The sequence below is a fragment of the Dendropsophus ebraccatus genome, chromosome 7 (assembly GCF_027789765.1).
Source record: "Dendropsophus ebraccatus isolate aDenEbr1 chromosome 7, aDenEbr1.pat, whole genome shotgun sequence".
Taxonomy (NCBI): domain Eukaryota; kingdom Metazoa; phylum Chordata; class Amphibia; order Anura; family Hylidae; genus Dendropsophus; species Dendropsophus ebraccatus.
Window position 1 is genome coordinate 124,862,879 of NC_091460.1, and position 9,446 is coordinate 124,872,324.

Sequence of the window (9,446 nt, forward strand, 5' to 3'; positions counted from 1 at the left end):
TGCCCGCTTAGCCAAAGAGTGACTGAGGCGGAACACTGCCGGCTGAGCGGGTAGCAGGTTGTGACAACACAAGAAATGGAAGAAAACAGGAGACCGGATGCTGACAGTACGCTGATAGCACTGCGACTGTGTCGGCACGGGAATGGGTAAGTATAGCTTCTTTATTATGTTCCTATTCCAACCTGCTAGGCCTCAATTTAAAAAATTACTTAAAGGGGTATTCTCACCTGACTGATTCAGCATGGAGGAAACAAGGATAGGATGCAGCTGAGTCGCAGGGATGTCTCAAGGGACAATCCACTAGCCCTGGAGATGTAAGTGATCTCAGAGAGAGACAGCTGGAATGGTATATTTACCAAGTTCCAACGTTCCGACCACCTGAAGATGTCAGCAGCCCGGCCATCCTCGCTTTGTGATGGAATAAGCTGTATACAATAAAGTAAGAGAAGAGGGTCAAAATACAAAATTAAGCAATTTTGCTTATGACAACCATTTGCAAAATTGCTTACTTTTGTATTACTATTGTATTAACATAATAAATGTTTTCTAAAAGTTTCGATCTATCAGGGTCTGGGTGCTGAGACTCCCACCAAAGATTAAAGGGGTACTCTGGTAGAAAAAAAATATTTTCAAATTAACTGGTGTCAGTTATACAAATTTGAAAATCTGACGAAAAGTCTTCCAGTATTTATCAGCGGCTGTATGTCCTGCAGGAAGCGGTGTATTCATTCTCGTCTGACACAGTGCTCTCTATTGCCACCTCTGCCCATGACAGGAACTGTCCGAAAAAAGACAGGCTTTCTATGGGGATTTGATACTGTTGAGGAGAGCTCCAATTTTGCACTTTGCAATTTTTTTACACTTACGCCGTTTACCATGCGAGATCGGGAATGTGATAATTTATCAGTTCAGGCGATTACGCACGCGGCAATACTAAACATGTTTGTTTATTTGTTTATTTATTTTTATTTGAAAAATGGGGAAAGGGGGGTGATTGTGACTTTTATTAGGGGAGGGGGTTGTGTATTAATAAAAAGACTTTTTTTTTACACATATACTAGAAGCCCCCCTGGGGTTAGGGTTATTTCCCCTGGGGGACTTCTAGTATATCCACACTGATCTCTCATAGAGATCTATGCAGTATAGATATACTGCATAGATCAATGAGATAGGCACTCGATTGCTTTCCCCTCCTGCAGCCGAAAGCAATAAAGTGCCGAGTCGGGAGCAGCGCCATTACGGTGCAGACCCCAGCCGTATGAAGATACCGTCGCGTTGCGGGGGGGGGGGGGGGGCGATCCGCCCACTAGACCAACAGGGAAGGACTACAATAAGTATTTAGAAGCAGCTGTCAACTTTGACAGCTGCATCTAAATACTTAATTAGCGGGCACGGTGATCTGTATAACGTTCTCACACCAGTTGATTTAAAAACATTTTTTTCCTGGAGTCCCCCTTTAAGTGCTTTACTGCCAGCCTGCTGAGATCTCCACAGGCTCAAAATGGAGAATGTCTCTGGCAGGGGGACAGAAATGGCAAAGCTTAGCCAGAAAACTATTCAAAACTTTTGACATGTCTCTAGGACAAGTTGAAGTTGAATGACAATCCCCATTTAAAGATAAACTCCCTTTACCTCTTATATGAATGTATAAAATATATGTTTTTCTAAGGTATTGTTTTTTCCCATCATAAAACTTGTTGTTAACAATGCTAGTATATATGCCTCTTATAATTCTACTCCAACAGCATAATCCTTTTACAATGCAATGCCCTGAGGGCATGGCAAGAGTTAATAATGCAGGTGCCATCATTGTAGGTGTGGGTAAAGCAGTGTTATTACAAGAACTGGTAGCACAAAATAAAGCTAAGAGTTTACCCCACCCCTGTGCCACAGCCCAGAACTAGCCTTCTCATCAAGGTTGTCACCAAGCTCCTTCCCCTGCCCCAAAAATAATACATACTGTATAAACATGTTAAAATTAACAAAGCTATAAAACAATATTCTATGTATCAGGCTATGTTTCACACACAGTATTTTTGCTCAGTATTTTTCAACAAAACCAGGGATGGATTGAAAACACAGAAAGGCTACGTTCACACATTCTTGAAATTTAGTGGATGACTGTCATTTAATGGCAAATAACGGCCATCCACTAAATTTCAACAGTGTGGGAACATAGCCCTTCTGTGTTTTCAATCCACTCCTGGTATTGGTTGAAAAATACTGACCAATATAGTGAGCAAAAATACTGTGTGGGAACATAGCCTCATACTGTATATCTCTATGGATGTCACACAGCTACCAAAAATACCAGTATACAAGAACCAAATGACACAACAACACCGGGCACTTTTTCACAAGTGCATTATTTTACATTTGGGAACATTGAACTGCAGTTTCCATTGTTTGGACCACTTAGCAAAGCTTCTCCTATTTCACTATCCTTACCTACCAAACCTTCTCCTATATCACTATCCTTACCTACCAAACCTTCTCCTATATCACTATCCTTACCTACCAAACCTTCTCCTATATCACTATCCTTACCTACCAAACCTTCTCCTATATCACTATCCTTACCTACCAAACCTTCTCCTATATCACTATCCTTACCTACCAAACCTTCTCCTATATCACTATCCTTACCTACCAAACCTTCTCATATGTCACTATCCTTACCTACCAACCCTTCTCCTATATCACTATCCTTACCTACCAAACCTTCTCATATGTCACTATCCTTACCTACCAACCCTTCTCATATGTCACTATCCTTACCTACCAAACCTTCTCCTATGTCACTAACCTTACCTACCAAACCTTCTCCTATGTCACTAACATAACCTACCAAACCATCTCCTATGTCACTATCCTTACCTACCAAACCTTCTCCTATGTCACTATCCTTACCTATCAAACCTTCTCCTATGTCACTAACCTTACCTACCAAATCTTCTCCTATACCACTATCCTAACCTACCAAACCTTCTCCTATGTCACTAACCTTACCTACCAAACCTTCTCCTATGTATATAACCTTACCTACCCAACCTAATTGTCCATCATTTTCACCACTATATATGTCAGGCTAACTGGCCTGAAGTTACTAGGCTCTTTTCTACTACCCTTCTTATGGTTGTTCTTGTTCTCCAATATTCAGGAGCATTTCCTGTTAGAAGGGGTGCGTCAGGGAAGCAGCAATCACTGATCAGAGTTATTCAACAACTCTAAGGTGAACACGATCTGGACCCATCACCTTATTAAACTCTTAACAGGCAAGTTTCTCTGAAACATTGGCCTCTGGAAAACTTAAATCTGAAACAATGAGCAGAAGTAGCTATTCACCTGGTCATCAATAAAGGTATATTTACCTATACTGCCATTTGGAAAATGACATTCACCAACATGCTACCATAATCCTTAGTTTGCCCCAGAAGCCTATAGGTAACAATTATCCTAAGGACAAATACCTAGTTTGTTTGCATACAACATACCAAACCCAGAGATTTTCTAAGTCATTATGGATGTATTATGGATGACTGTTGATTTTAGACTATCCTTAATATGGATGGATATCCCTCTTTCTCTTCTTTCTTCTCTATCTTTCTTATACAAAGTATATCCCTGTATGAAATAAAAATAAATATGAGCAATCCTTTAGGGCGTACTACTATAAAAATGATAAACTTTTTTATTAAAAAGGATACAAATATATATTTAGATGTGGTATCAACATAAAAAATCAGGCACATAAAGAGAAATAAAATCAATATTTAAAATCTTTGGTACTAAATATCAGATGTTCATATCTATAAAATTGTCAGATAGCTGTCCTATACAGACAATGACAGGCAGCCTAGGTGTATACTTGGATAATAGCACAGTCTGTGTGTTTAAAAAGTTCTCCTCATTGATATACTCAATGTTGCCGCACTGACAATATTGTTATAGAACGGCAGCAGTACTGCCCAATGCAGTATATGCCAAGCTGTTAGTTCAATATATTGTAGTCTAATCAGTCTATATTGTGCACATGAATACTGCTCATGGAGGAATGAAGAGATTAATATAATACACCCCTCACAATAGCTAATATAGTGCCGTCTGCGCTGGAAGACTAGGCACGATGTAATATGCTGTTGGTTCAGTTAGTGGTAACATTTTTTCCAAATATTTTTCTACCCTTGGTAAAAGGTTGGCCATTGACCTTGGGATTTATTATAGTGATCTGAGCTCCGCTACTTGTAATCACAGTCCTTGAACCATGTATTCATCTTAACTGGTTGGGGCAGAAATCATCTTCATCAACTATATTTCTGTCCCCTTTATCTAGTTTGCGCCTGTCCAAAAACTATCTGTATTCCTCACCAAGTACCTATGTGTGATGGATGCAAAGCATCTCTGTACATCTGTACATCTTCATATTAGACAACCTGCTAAAATCATGACATGACTAACATACCAAAACCTTCAGCCTCACGTCATTGCATGTAAGAAGCACTTATATTCTCAGATTGTGCTCCCACAAAGTAGTTAGGCACCCCTTTTCCCCCACTCAGTAGTTAGGCAAATATTTGTGCTCCCACACAGTAGTAATCCTCCCTTTTCACCCCCACATAGTTGTTTGGCCCCAAGTAAAAAATAAACAATAGTCTCACCTAAAAAGGCACATTGACATTCTTGGTGTGAAAATTATGTTCTGAATGCAGCTAGAGAGAGATCACATGGGGCAGGTCTTAGATATGCACAAAGAAAGTGGCTTCCAATCACCTCAGCAATAGCTGTGAGATGGCACAAAAGCAAGCATAAAAAAATAAAGCTATCTGATAAGAGGTACATTGAAGGGTGAGTCTTTTTATTTTGTGTGGTTGAGGTATGCCACCTTGTGGAAATATGTCATATTACATATTCTAAATAATGATGTCAGTGTAAGGGAACCCGGGACCTGGATGGAATACAGAGACAGACAGTATGAGCCCCCCAAGACTGTCCCTGCCTACTTGACAGCCGACCCTAGGCAGTCTACGACAACTGGGCAACAGCTCCTACATTATAAGTGAACTAGACATGACAAAAAAACACAATAAAGAATAGTCAGGTAGATACAAGTCAAACCAGAGATAACAGTACAAAAACAGCAGGCAAAAACAGAGGTAAGAAGGACAGGCAAAGAGGTCAGAAAACCAAGCAATCCAATCCCATCCAAAATGCCAGCTCAAGCTACAAGAGACTATCGCAAGCAGTGTCCCAGAGCACAAGTGGACTTATGAGACGCCAGGTTCCCTGTACAGGGCGTGATCAGACGAGTCCTCTGACATCCACATGTATGAACTACCTACTAGGGAAACCTGTCTATCCTATAACCAACCTATATTTCCCCAAACCCACTTAGGTGCCCTGCTGTTTGGAGTGCGAGGGGGGGGGCATCATTATTGTTCCTTGGATATTATAGATGGGGCATCTGGAAGGTTCTTTGGGAATGAGTCGTGGCTGTTGCCATGGCAGTCTGGCCTGGACTGGATGGAGAAGAAAGGGAATGTGAATAACACTGTTCAGTGACATCACCTGTGAGTCACTGGATGTAACTGCTCTGTTATCCCTCACAGGGTCTGTATGGTCTGTAGTGGTATTGATAGCATTTGCAACCACAGACACAGGCCACAGATGAATCCAGGTGCACTTTTTACTTGCACAGGGCCCACTAAGGTTTTGTCCGAAAGAGAAGTCACTTATGACTGAAGGGGGAACTGAGAGAAACCTAAGATGTCTCCCCTTTTAGTAGGGGAGGCCCAGGAACTTTGGTTGTATGAAGCCATGAAATTCCTGATGGTAGCCCTGAGCTGTGCCATCTTGTCTCCTTTAAGTTGGCACAGACCACCATACTGCTGCACAGGCTGAGCCATAAGCATCTCAGCCAAGGCACATTAAGAATATAGGTCTCCTTATCACCTACAAGCACCGGATATATATGCAGAACAGCAGCACAATCCACCTGCATCTACAGCTAAGCTACACATTGCATGGAAGGGTAGTCCTGACCAATAATGGCAGCCAACCAGGGATAGAGGGGTTACGGCTATAAAGCTATTACCTCCACAGTCCTATCCTCTGATGTAAGCCCCAGCCTGAAGTGGATCTGCTATGATTTGGAAGGTGAGGGAGACTTCAAGGGTCAGAGTACAGGGCTGTAGACCTCGCTATGCAGACCATGACCCATGAAAATTTCTTACTACTGCTCAAAAACCCTTGACCCTCATCTCTCATTCTTGACGCTCATCTCTCAAGTCTACAGTCAAAAGATTCTACCTCTTCTACACAATCAATCTCTTCCATGACCTCTGACGAGATGTGTCCTCTCCCACTTCAGGGACTTCCACCACAAAGGCTCAGGAGGTCTCACGTCTAATAAAGCCCCTCCTGGTCAAGAGTAGAGATGATCGAACATTGGAAAATCTTAGGTTCTATAGAACTTGAACCTTGTCGAACCTTCCGCATTTGATTCCCGATGCCTTCCCGGTCCGTAGGGAAGGAGGAGACAGCCCGGGTACCACCTGGAATTCTAAGATTCAGCCTATTATCTAGGCTGATTCAGCCTATTACCGAGGCTGAATCCCGTAATTCCAGGCGGTTCCTGGGCTGTCTCCTCCTTCTCTACGGACCGGGAAGGCATCGGGAATCAAATGCGGAAAGTTCGAGAAGGTTCGAGTTCTATAGAACCTAAGATTTTCCAATGTTCAATCATCTCTAGTCAAGAAACTTTATCTTCTTTATGCTTCTATCAACATAGCTCTGGCTCAAATCAATAGCAACACCCGGAAGATCAAGAATCTTAAAATGAGAATTACTGAGTCAGATGAAGCGATAAAAAACATCCAAGACAAGCTGGATAATTTGGAGAATGTAGATGAAGCATATCTGTGTCGGTGAAAGTTGAAAACTTTCATTGCTTCATCACAAGTGATATAGCAACAGCACTAGGTCTCACACTGGAGCCTACTGCACTAATAATGCCTTGTGCTGGAACGTGACAGTCGGCACTGTGGTATATTGTGTCGGGTTCTTTAATGCTCCCCTATGACAGTAGTAGTATTGCTTTCTCACCACAAGATGCCACTAACGAGTATTTTTTCTTCTATAATAAACAGCATATTAAAGTTAAATTGTCACTGTCGTGAATTATTTATTTATTTTTTTGCAGAAATCAATTGTACAGGCGATTTTAAGAAACTTTGTAATTGGGTTTATTAGCCGAAAAATGCATTTTTATCATTAAAAAGCAGTTTGAAGCTCTCCCCCCTGTCTTCATTGTTCTCCTATGGAAAGAGCTAAATAAAACACCAAAACAGGACAACAAAGAGTTAATCTACAAATACATCACCCTTTATCTCCTCTGACAGTCACCACTGACCGCTCTGAGCTCTGATTACAGCTGTCACCCAGCTCTGTGCCTGTAATCCTCTTTTATCAGCTTTCTGCTGTCAGCTAACTCCCTCCTTCCTCCTCCCCTCTCCCCTCTCTATAGAACAGACTGGGTACGTCTGATGCAACAAATCACAATTTCCTGATTTTTTGCAGTGGATGGAAAAGAGGAGGGAGGGGGGACCTGGGAAAAGGCTTTTAAAATGCAGATAATGGCATATCTGGTTAATAAACCCAATTACAAAGTTTCTTAAAATCGCCTGGACTATTGATTTCTGCAAAAAAAAATAAAAAAATCCAACAGTGACTCTTTAACAGGGGTAAAAGGGAAACTATTAGAGATGAGCAAATCGCTAGTAATCGCTAGCAAATCGTAATAGTGAATCTTTGAACAATAATCGCTACATGTAATACGGCGTTTTGAGTAGGAATGAGAAAAAATTACCGTAGAAAGAAACTGAAGCGCTTTGTTAGAATCGGCTGGCAGCTTGTCAGGCTGCTGGCTTTGAAATCTGTCGTTGCTCCCCAGTTGCAGGGAAAGGCTGGATCCAGTGCTGGGAAACTGGGAGAAGTTTCCCAGGACTGGATCCAGCTTTTACCAGCAGCTGAAGCAGAGCAACATAGACTTCAAATCCAGCAGCCTGGCAAGCTGGTGGCCAGACCTCATTATCCATTATCCTGTTATCCTGATCTTTCAATTGGTCGAACAGATCTGTAACCAATTGATCAATTACCAACGATAATTTTAGAACATGTTAAAAGACAACAATTAACGATTTATCGCCACCATTTGATCGGTAGCTGTATTTACACAGACAGATATTCCCTAGGTTTTGGTCTTTATCGTGAGGTTTTGCCCATTAATCGCTTCATGTAAAAGGACCTTTAGGCTATGTTCATTCATTGTATGACACCGGCCAGGTCATGAAACGGGCGGGGTCAGAAAAGATCATCGTGGCTGCAGTACCGGCGGGATGATCTTTACAGCCTCTGAATTCAGATGTCAGTTTCTTGCGGCGCCGCTAGGGATCCCGGTCGGAGTGTATACTATGGGGGGATTTACTTGTACACCGGTCTTATATTAGGCCCCGCCCCCTTTTCCTGGCAGGATTCACTAAGAGGTGCCCGAACCTGCTTCCAGCAGGTGTAAATGTGGGTCATGATTTATGCCTCCGAGCAGGCGTAAATCATGATAAATGAGGCGCGGGAGGAGGCCACGCCTCCTTCCTGCCTTGTCAAGCTCCCCCAGCCCGCCCATCGGGCAAGCGGGGCATACGGCAGGCGTACGCCAGGGAGAAGGTGCAGATTCACCTCGGGCGGACCTTTATAAATGTCCCCCTATGTGTATACACTCTGGCCTGGATTCCCTCTAGCTGCAGCACAACGTAAGTTCCGTAGTAAGCAACGGCCGTGATTAGTATGGAACTTATGTTGTGTGAACATAGCCTTAGAGCACAAATAAGATCTTATATGTAATCTCCAGTATATCTTCATGATGCCGAACCCTTATTTTCCTAAGGCCCTATTACACCAAACGATTATACTTGATCATACTTGGCTGATTAGGTCATGCTTAAAGGGGTAGTGTGGTGCTAAAAATTATTTACAGAATAACACACATTACAAAGTTATACAACTTTGTAATGTATGTTATATCTGTGAATCGCCCCCTTCCCCGTGTCCCACCACCCCCGCCCATGTACCCGGAAGTGTGTGGTGCATTATACATTACCTGATCCGTGTCGAGCCCGTCCGCCATCTTTGGACGGACGGACGAATCCTTGCCGCCGCCCCCCCTCCGCCGCGTCATCAGCCCCTCAGCCGCGATTGGCTGAGCATAACTGTGCTCAGCCAATCGCCGCTGAGCACAGTTATGACGCGGCGGAGAGGGGACGGCCGCAGGGATTCGGCCGTCCGTATGAAGAAGACGTTTGGCACAAGATGGCGGACGGTCTCGACACGGATCAGGTAATGTATAATGCACATCACACTTCCGGGTACATGGGCGGGGGTGGTGGGACACGGCA

At 42.9% G+C, this 9,446-nt stretch overlaps 1 long non-coding RNA gene across 1 annotated transcript; it reads right to left on the reverse strand.

Annotated features, from left to right (window-relative positions):
- Nucleotides 1-234: 234 nt before the first annotated feature.
- LOC138797770 (uncharacterized) lies at nucleotides 235-4,780 on the reverse strand. Its single transcript, XR_011363992.1, has 3 exons — nucleotides 4,659-4,780; nucleotides 3,495-3,624; nucleotides 235-425 (listed from the first exon to the last, which is right to left on the reverse strand). It is a non-coding gene; the product is annotated as an uncharacterized lncRNA (long non-coding RNA).
- Between the last annotated feature and the right edge of the window lie 4,666 nt (nucleotides 4,781-9,446).